Source organism: Centropristis striata, chromosome 17 (assembly GCF_030273125.1).
Source record: "Centropristis striata isolate RG_2023a ecotype Rhode Island chromosome 17, C.striata_1.0, whole genome shotgun sequence".
NCBI lineage: Eukaryota > Metazoa > Chordata > Actinopteri > Perciformes > Serranidae > Centropristis > Centropristis striata.
This window is the reverse complement of record NC_081533.1, coordinates 4,613,025-4,623,861: the sequence shown is the minus strand read 5'-3', so window position 1 is coordinate 4,623,861 and position 10,837 is coordinate 4,613,025. Positions and strand designations below refer to the sequence as shown.

General features: G+C 35.5%; 1 non-coding gene across 1 annotated transcript; it reads right to left on the bottom strand.

The window, feature by feature from the left end:
• Positions 1 to 9,749: 9,749 nt before the first annotated feature.
• trnag-ccc (transfer RNA glycine (anticodon CCC)) lies at positions 9,750 to 9,820 on the bottom strand. Its single transcript has one exon. It is a non-coding gene; the product is annotated as a tRNA-Gly (tRNA).
• Between the last annotated feature and the right edge of the window lie 1,017 nt (positions 9,821 to 10,837).

Here is a 10,837-nt window from a genome sequence, read left to right as displayed (position 1 = left end):
GCACTTCTGGTTAGATGCTAAACTGCATTTCGTTGTAAGTAGCTGTACTCTGTGCAATGACAATAAAGCTGAATCTAATCTAATCTTTACACACGGGTCAAAAATGACATTGTGCATTAGAAGCGTAGTGATAAAAAAAGGGTTTTTATTCAAAAAGTAAGAAATGAAAACAAAAAATGAGGATGTATGATAATCAAAAACAAGTTATTTGAGGAAAACCTGGAATGATGACATTAATTTATTGCAAAGATATAGAATATAAAAACTCTGTCACTGGGTCACTTTAGACCAGACCTGGGCAATGGGCGGCCCGCGGGCCACATCCGGCCCGTTGGCTGTCCCTGTCCGGCCCGCATGAGGTTACCCAGAAATTAGAAATCAATACAACCGCAGTGCTTTTATTTTGAAGGCGATTTACGTATAAGTTACCCGAGTTACCGAGGTACCTTGTCAAAAACACCTATTAAACACCTAAAAAGTTAATAAATTAACAATTAACAAGTTAATAAATTCCTTGGTCACCTTGTGAATCCGCCGTAAGAGCTACGAGGCGGGAAACAATAACAAACATCAGCATTAGCACTTGAGCAAACAAGCACTTTTACTATAGTTAAGACAACAAATATAGCCACAAATATATATGACAGAAGAAAATAAACTTTAACACCCTTGTGCCCTGTCAGCCGCCACTATAGAAGCCTTTTCATACTTTATATCAACTTTATATGAATTACTACGCACTCATTATTTACCGTTCGTTTTTCATTTAACCGTTCCACCTGTTATTTCCTGTCACTACCTTTCAAAATTAAAGCACCCGTTTCACACTGGACAGCACCTTTTCAAAATAAAAGCATCACAACATTGTAAAACGCCTAGAATATGTACATATATATATATTTCATTTACTCCACATTAACAGTCTTATCATAACATGTATTGTTATCAGTAGCAGCTCAAAACCAGATAATTTACTGTATTTTATAAATCGATTAAATTAATATTGAGCAGAATTTAGTTCAGAGTTTTGGTCCGGCCCCCGTAACCTTTGTGGTGTTGGTCATGTGGCCCCTTTGGAAAATGAATTTCCCACCCCTGCTTTAGATCCATGTTGTGCATCAAAGGGTTAAATCAAGAACAAATGAAGTAATTAAAATGCATCTCTCCTCAAACTTTCTCTGCATAAAGTAGCAGATGCGATCTTCTCCACCGTACACATTTCAGATTTTTCAGATGCATAATTCATTTTTATGGAGCTCCACTGTCCTGCCAAAGAGAGAAAAAAAATGGAGAGTGAAAAAATGGAGAGAAAGAGTTGCGGGGATGAGGTTTTGCATGAGAGTGTGCCTGGCCGGCGGCCCGCACTATGAAGACACAGAGACGAGGACCTCATCCTGCCCTCAACCATTTTTCCTTTCCTCTCGTTTTTTATAGTCGGCCCAGAACCTCCAGTTACACTCGGAGCTGAATGGGGAAGCATAAAGTTTCCTCAAATGTTTTACAGCTGAACACAGTAAAAAAAAAAACGGCAACACAAGTGCAAGTACTTTTCAGAGAAAATAAGAGCGAAGAAGAAGAAAAGAGAAGAGGCCCCTTTTTTTTTGTTTTTTTGAGGATATGTTAACTTTTAAATTTAGAGCTATTCAGGATTTGAACTTTGACCTTTTGGCTCTTGTAAAACATATAACAAGCTTTAAAGAGCTTTCAAACACATGATTTAAGGCTTCCTTAAGGTCCTCCTCGCCATTCTCATTTCTCCTGCATCTGGAAACAGGATTTTTCTCCATTTGTCTTTTTATTGTGTTTTGAGTGTTTGTATGTGATTTTTGTAAATTTTTTGTGTGTTTTTGGTTTGTTTTTCATGTTTTATGTGTGTTTTTTGTCATTTCTGTGTGTTTTTTGTATTTTTATTGTGTTTTTGGTGTGTTTGTATGTGTTTTTTGTAAATTTGTGAGTGTTTCTGTCTGTGTTTTTGGTTTGTTTTTCATGTTTTATGTGTGTTTTTTGTGATTTTTGTGTGTTTTTTTTATTTTTTATTGTGTTTTTGGTTTGTTTTGAGTGTGTTTGTATGTGTTTTTTGTAAATTTGTGTGTGTTTTTGGTTTGTTTTTCATGTTATATGTGTGCTTTTTGTCATTTTTGTGTGTTTTTTGTATTTTTATTGTATTTTTGGTGTGTTTCGAGTGTGTTTGTATGGGTTTTTTTTGTCATTTTTGTGGGTTTTTTGTATTTTTATTGTGTTTTTGGTGTGTTTTGAGTGTGTTTGCATGTGTTTTTTGTAATTTTGTGTGTGTTTTTGGTTTGTTTTTCATGTTTTATGTGTTTTATGTGGGTTTTTTTGTCATTTTTGTATGTCTTTTGTATTTTTATTGTGTTTTTGGTGTGTTTTGAGTGTGTTTGTATGAGTTTTTTGTAAATTTGTGTGTGTTTTTGGTTTGTTTTTCATGTTTTATGTGTTTTTTTGTCATTTCTTTGTTTTTTATGTGTGTTTTTTTTGTCATTTTTGTGTGTTTTTTTGTAATTTTATTGTGTTTTTGGTGTGTTTTGAGTGTGTTTGTATTGTTTTTTGTCATTTTTGTGTATTTATTGTATTTTTATTGTGTTTTTGGTGTGTTTTGAGTGTGTTTGCATGTGTTTTTTGTAATTTTGTGTGTGTTTTTGGTTTGTTTTTCATGTTTTATGTGTTTTATGTGGGGTTTTTTTGTCATTTTTGTGTGTATTTTTATTGTGTTTTTGGTGTGTTTTGAGTGTGTTTGTATGTGATTTTTGTGAATGTGTGTTTTTGGTTTGTTTTTCATGTTTTGTGTGTTTTATTTGTGTTTTTTGTAATTTCTTTGTGTTTTTTATGTGTTTTTTGTCATTTTTGTGTGTTTATTGTATTTTTTATTGTGTTTTGTATGTGTTTTTTGTAATTGTGTGTGTGTTTTTGGTTTGTTTTTCATGTTCTCCATTTTTTTTTTTTTTTTGAAAAATCGTCCAGCACCGGTTTTTCACAATATTTTCCAGTGCTTTTTATTTAAATCAATGAGCGTGTAGTGAGCTTCTACAGCTGTCTCTATCTCCCCCCCGCGTCCCGTTCTCTCATTAGGAGTAAAAACCATTTATTTTAATTGAGACGCAGCCAATTCAAGCAATCATGACTAAGCCATAAGCCTCAGGTCTATAAATCCACTCACTTGACTGCTTAAGCTCGTGGATCAGAAGGAGAGAGAGATTGAAATAGAAAGATTCTTGTCCCCATGTGTAAAATACATCATCTCTGTTATCTCTATATAGATTTGGCCGACATACAGTTAATTTTTTACACATATTATTTGTCATCCAGCCCTGTTATTTGGTTATAAAACAGTTAACCCTCTGGAGTCCACGAAAGCTTCATGACGTCACAACGTAAAAAAACGAAGCTTTTCTCTAAAGTTTTGGCTTTTCCACAAGTTTCCATGTCCAATTTAATGCATCAACTCTTTTTCAGCAAAGCTAAAAAAAACACCTCGAAGTGTATTAACATGATTTTTCTAATTTAGCTTTGTGCATTTAGCATTTGTAATACAATCTTCTGTGGGGTTTTTTTGTAATTTCTTTGTGTTTTTATCTGTGTTTTTTGTACATTTTTGTGTGTTTTTTGTACTTTTATTGTGTTTTTGGTGTGTTTTGAGTGTGTTTGTATAATGTTTTTTGTAATTTTGTGTGTTTTTGTGTGTGTTTTTTGTAACTTTTGTGTGTTTTTTTGTATTTTTTTTATTGTGTTTTTGGTGTGTTTAAGTGTGTTTGTATGTGTTTTTTGTAATTTTGTGTGTTTTTTTTTTTTTTTCATGTTTTATGTGTGTTTTTTGTATTTTTATTGTGTTTTTGGTGTGTTTTGAGTGTGTTTATATGTGTTTTTTGTAATTTTGTATGTTTTTTGGTTTGTTTTTCATGTTTTATGTGTTTTATGTGTCTTTTTTTGTGTTCAAAATGTTGATCCAGTTAGTCAAAATGAAAACATAATCAGGTCATATAGGTGAGGTTGAGCTGAAAACAATGATACCAACACGTCATGGTAAAGATGTTTAAGTGGTTTATATGCAGGCAGAATGAAAAGGAGTCAAAAACCGACAAAATAGCCCCAAACTCCAAAGGGTTCAGTAATGTGAATGCTTAGACTTCTAATGATTAAAGGCTGAATGACAGTAAAGTCTCATAATTCCTTTTTTCTCCTAAGCTGCGAAATTAACAAGTTTTGTTCTTTTGGTCGAGGCAATTTTCACATCCGGCTTATCCCGCTAAGCACTACTAGCACTTATCGTAAAAATAAAAGGGAGAAATTATTTTTATCTGCAGATTTTAAGGAGTGAAAACAGAGCGAGGGGGGGGGGGGGGGGGGGGGGGGGGGAGTACACGAGCCAATTAAGGAAGTGGAGTTTTTGGTTTCCTGATTAGCCGCCTCTTTGACTCAAAGTCATTTGATGCAGCCGCCGCGAGGGTGGTGAAACTTCCTGAAAGCAGCAGACGCACAGTCAGAGTGAGACAGCGTGACAGACAGAGAGAGGTGGGTCGAGAGACACTGGGTCAGATGTGAGACGGGTGAGCAGACAGACAGGACGGTGACAGAGACAGGAAATCAGAATCAGGCTCTTGAGATAACTCTGACACACATTTAAGATTTGTTGCTCAGCAGGGACTTTTTCTACCTTTTTTTTGGGCTGCGATGATGCATTATGGCTTTGATTTTGACGGTTATTTCATATATTTTTTACATTTTTAAATCTCCTAAGTTTGCAATAAACTGTGTGGCCAAAATACAGACCCAAAAATGGCTCAATTAACCCTGTGGAGTCTCCAAAAGTTCCAAATAATCCAGACTTGTTGCCTCCATCAGACTAGAAAACAAAGCAGCGTGGAGCCCTACTGTAAATTTACCTCTAAAGTTCTGGCTGTAAACTCCATGAGGCCAGTTTCAGTTTGATGATGATATACCAAGTAAAACTGGAGACAAGCTCAGATAGATTTAGTATCAAATGATAGAACTGGATGGAACCCTCTTATATGGTAGATTTGACTCCTTTGTTCACATTTCAAATTCTTTATTGAGCATGATTTAGAGCGTGTTTTGAAAGTAAAAATTACATTTTATGTTGGACTAAAGGACTTAAAAAAAGACACAAAATAACAAAAAAAAGGCACAAAATGACAAAAAAAGACACAAAATTACGAAAAAAAAGACAAAAAAGACAAAAGAAGACAAAAAATGACCAAAAAAGACACAAAATGACTAAAAAAGACACAAATTTACCAAAAAAGACACAAAATTATTAAAAAAAGACACAAAATTTATTTAAAAAAAGATACAAAATTAACAAAAAAAAGTAATTAAAGGGACCTTCCACATGCAACACGGTAAAGTGCCATTCATATAAAACTCACATTAAACTTTCATATCAAGGTGGGGGCCACAAAATATTGTCATGAGGGCCACAATTGGCCCGCGGGCCGCAAGTTTGAGACCCCTGTACTAGAGGTATTGCTGCTATATCAAACAAGTCAGATTGTATAGAAGTCTATGAGAAAATGACCCTACTTCTAACTTGAATAATTACATCAGTTAACATTTCCCTAATGAGTTTATGAACTCAGTCGCTAGTTTGAAGTCTTCTTCAGTATATTTCATTTAGTAAATTATGGTCCAATCTAGAGTAAAATAGACAAAAAAAACACAGTGAAAATGGGAAATAACATCATATATCATTTTAAGGACAGCAGAGAAACTTTGAGACACACGCAGTAAACAAACTTTCCAAGTCAAGCAGCAACTTGATGATATCATATTCCCTCAGCGAACATCACAAGATTAATGAATCAAGTGTGTCTGGTGTGAGTCTGAGTTCACAGCAGAGGGAAGGGCGTCCCTCGTCTGTCCATCCATCCGTTATGTCCATCTGTCTCGCTCTCTCCAGCCACACGGGAAAACCCAGGGGTGGATGAGAGCAGACAGCTTGACAAATGATGGAAAAAAAGACACAAAATAACTAAAAAAGACAGAAAATAACTAAAAAAAGACACAAAATGACAAAAAAATACACAAAATGACCAAAAAAGACATAAAATAACTAAAAAAGACACAAAATGACAAAAAAATACACAAAATGACTAAAAAGACAAAATGACTAAAAATACACAAAATAACTAAAAAAGACACAAAATGACAAAAAAGACACAAATTGACCAAAAAAAGACACAAAATGACTAAAAAAGACAAAATGACTAAAAATACACAAAATGACCAAAAAAAAAAGGCACAAAATAACTAAAAAAGATACAAAATGACAAAAAAGACACAAATTGACCAAAAAAAGACACAAAATGACTAAAAAAGACAAAATGACTAAAAATACACAAAATGACCAAAAAAAAAAGACACAAAATAACTAAAAAAGATACAAAATGACAAAAAAGACACAAATTGACCAAAAAAAGACACAAAATAATTAAAAAAGACACAAAATGACTAAAAACAATTGTTAAAAAAGGGACACAAAATTACCAATTCAGACACACACTTATTTTAAAAAAGACACAAAATGACAAAAAAAGACACAAAATGACTTAAAAAGACACAAAATGACAAAAAAGACACAAAATTACCAAAAAAGACAAAATGACTAAAAAAAAAAGACACAAAATTACCAAAAAAGACAAAATGACTAAAAAAAAAGACACAAAACAACTAAAAAAGACACAAAATGACTAAAAAAGACACAAAATTATTTAAAAAAGACACAAAATAAAATAAAAAAACCTAATTAAAGGGACCTTCCACACACAACACGGTGAAGTGCCATTCATATAAAACTCTATAAAACATTTCCAGCCCCAGGGGAACACCGGGGGGAACACCGGGGGTGGACGAGGGCAGACAGTTTGACTAATGGAGAGGACGACGGGTCCGAGGTGGACCACGCCCTTTTTACTCCCCTTTCGCCCTTTGTTCAAAGCCTCCCACTGCTTATCACATGATGTCGCTCCAATTAGGTCCCAGAGAATCACACAGGCAGCGGAGAAATGACAGGGTGATAAGTTTGCAGACTGTCAGGGGAGCTTAAGCGCCTGTTTTGCAAGCCGAACTCTTTTGAAAGAGAGGCGAATCTCTCGGAAAGAGACATTTCCCCTTTCCTGGACCTGGTTCGGTTCACCGTGAGTTCAAGCTGCCACACGTCTAACGGGGTGAGAACTGAGCAGGCACGCTATTCAGCTGCTCTGACTGACATAGCCTGTATATGACACTGGAAAAATAAGCAACGTGATATGATACGATATGAGTTTATGAACTCAGTCGCTAGTTTGAAGTCTTCTTCAATAGAGCATGATGCTCATTTAGTGAATTCTGGTCTAATTCAGAGTAAAATAGATAAAAAAAACAGGGTAGGCTTCACCATAGAGACCTATTTTCAGATTGTATAGAAGTCTATGAGAAAATTACCCTACTTCTCACTTGAATAATTACGTCACTTAACATTTTCCTAATAAGTTTATGAACTTAGTCGCTAGTTTGAAGTCTTCTTCAATAGAGCATGATGTTCATTTAGTAAATTATGGTCCAATTTAGAGAAAAATACACAAAAAAAACGGGTAGGCTTCACCACAGAGACCTTTTATCCACCAGATTGAGCTACTTTTCCATGTTTGACCTATGGAGGCAAATACACGCAATGTTCCTTTCTACTAGAGGTATTGCTGCTGTATCAAACAAGTCAGATTGTATAGAAATATATGAAAAAAAATGACCCTACTTCCAACTTGAGTAATTACGTCAACAAACATTTTCCTAATGAGTTTATGAACTCAGTCGCTAGTTTGAAGTCTTCTTCAATAGAGCATGATGTTCATTTAGTAAATTATGGTCCAATTCAGAGTAAAATACACAAAAAAACAGGGTAGGTTCCACCACAGAGACCTATTTTCCGATTGTATAGAAGTCTATGAGAAGATTACCCTACTTCTAACTTGAATAATTACGTCAATAAACATTTCCCTAATAAGTTTATGAACTCAGTCGCTAGTTTGAAGTCTTCTTCAATAGAGCATGATGTTCATTTAGTGAATTATGGTCCAATTCAGAGTAAAATAGACAAAAAAAGCAGGGTAGGCTTCACCATAGAGACCTATGCCTGACTGACATAGCCTGTATATGACACTGGAAAATAAGCAGTGTGATATGATTGGCTTTCAGTGGTGTTGCAGAGTCTACCCTTAAGAAACCGTTTTTTTAATGAAACCCTTTACAATCAGCGCCTGATAACTGATAACACCCCCGATTTATAATCACCAGCAATCAGTCCACAGCATGTGTGTTTTACAGCCTTTCATAGTGTTGTAATAGAGCTAGATTATAGGCTTTCACAGGCACGACACAATCACACGGACCCATAAATCCATTAGTGCGATTCTTATCAGCAGAAACAACAAGCACAGATAGATACAGAAAGCAAAAAAGCAGCATGTTTCTTCTGTTATCCGAGGAGAGATGTCAGCTCTGCAGCTAAAGCACTTTTCAAATCATCCTGCTGAGGACTGTACACGGCAGATTTCATTCACGAGAGGGAAGCTTTTTTCATAAAAAAGTTATACGAGTGCAGGCGGGTCATGGCTGACTTGGCTCTGCTTCTTGTCACCATCTTTTTAAATCAGCCTCAGGGTATTGTACTTTGATTAAAAAAGCAGAGTTGATCACGAGCTCTGAGAATGTGTTGGATGCATTATGTTATGGGAAGTATAAAAGCAGCTTGATTCCTTTATTTATGCCTGAAAACTGTCCCCGGAAAGATGTGACATTATCAGAGTGGGATTTCTTTGGATTTGAAGTTATATCCGTTGGCTTAGATGAAGTGAAATCCCACATTTGTGGACCTCCAACTGTATATTTTGACTGTATGTGGAACACAACATTTCACTGCACGATAATAATATCTGATCTCTGAAGGATCTTTTTTTAGCATCACCCTTTAAATCATGATATGTCGGTGCATTAAAGAAACAGTTTGACATAATGAGAATAACATTTATTTCCGTTCTTGCCAAAAGTTTGATACTACTCTTCTTTTTATCTATATTTAAAATGAAGCAACAGCTAGCAGCCAGTTAGCTTAGGTTAGCATTAAGACCTACTGTAGCTGCAACCTCCAGGCCTGAAAGTGAAGTTGATGCAGATTCAGACTGTATAGAAGTCTATGAGGAAATTACCCTGCTTCTAACTTGAATAATTACGTCAGTTAACATTTTCCTAGTTTATGAACTCAAGCTTTTTTGTGTTTTCATATTAACCCTTTGGATTCATTTTGTCCATTTTTGAATCATTCAGCCTGTAAATACCACTTAAAAAATGTTTACCATGACATTTGGATTCTTTTTTTTTTTCAGTACAATCTCCCCTATATGACTTGATTATTATTTTTTTACTTTTTCAATTTCTGCATCAACATTTTAACACAAAAAACATGCAAAAGAACATAAAATCAGATTTTGAAAATTAGGTTTTTTTTACTTAGCTACATAATATCTTCATAATGTTCAGAAGAAGAAGTCATGTGATTTTGTGTGATCAGCGACTCCAGAGGGTTTAGATTGATCCCGTCCTTTGTGCACCATGCTTAAAGCAGTGAAGCCTTGCTCAGGGGCACTCAGCCCTTGACCTGTCAGTCCTGGGACTCAAACGGGTGCCCCGCCAGTTACAAGCCCAATTCTCTTACCTCTAGGCTGCAGACTGCCTAAAACACCTGCACCGCCCGGGAATCGAACCCGGGTCACAAGAATGGGAATCTTGCATGATACCACTACACCAGCGGCGCTGATGCTAAAATTGAAAAGTTAACTGCAACATTTTGGTTGCTTAAAAATGTTCTGTTCACCATTCAGGTGTACTCTAAGACACTACATGAATTTTATGAAATTATAAAGCTAGCTAGCTAGCAATAGCATTAGCCGGTAACATTGTATTTGCTATGGTAACAGTAATTGGCCTCGTCAGGCTGGTAACCTGTGGTAACCTCCCCAGATCCAAAACCTTTGATCCAAACTCTTGTTCAAATATGGTCACTTCTGCAGACTTGGCACTTCAAAACAATAGTCCACAAACTGGTGGATGACATCACCATGGCTATATTCTTTTTTTTCTGCTTCCAGTGTTTAATAAAGAATTGAAGCTGGAAGAAACAGCGATGTTTGTTTTTATGTTTTCGTTTAAAAACTTGTCATGCCACTTTAAAATGTCTTGTTCAGCATTCAGGTGAACTCTGAGACACACTAAGAAGTTGGCTGCTCCATTTCTTCCAGTAAATACATTCACTAGCCAAAATTAGCATCCCATTTGATATCATAGTTAACATGTATTCCAACTTCTATTCAAGCTAGCTAGCACTAGCACTAGTCGATAACTTTGGAAAGCTGGAAGAAACAGCTAATGTTTTTATGTTTATGTTTTCGTCCTAAAACTTTGCCTCTTTCACAGTTTGTTTTTAGTTCATGAAACTTGTCATGTCACTTTAAAATGTCTTGTTCAGCATTCAGGTGAACTCTGAGACACTCTAAGAAGTTGGCTGCTCCTTTTCTTCCATTTGGTTTTAAGCCTGTTTCTCACTAGCCAAAATTAGCATCCCAATTGATATCATAGTTAACATGTATTCCAACTTCTATTCAATCTAGCTAGCTAGCACTAGCCAATAACTTTGCAATGCTAACAGTAATTAGCCTCTTCAGGCTGGTAACCTGTATAACCTCCCCAGATCCAAACTTTAGTCCAAATATGTCACTTCTGCCTTCAGAAAACCAAGATAGTGACTAAATTGTGATTAAAACTTTAGCCTCCA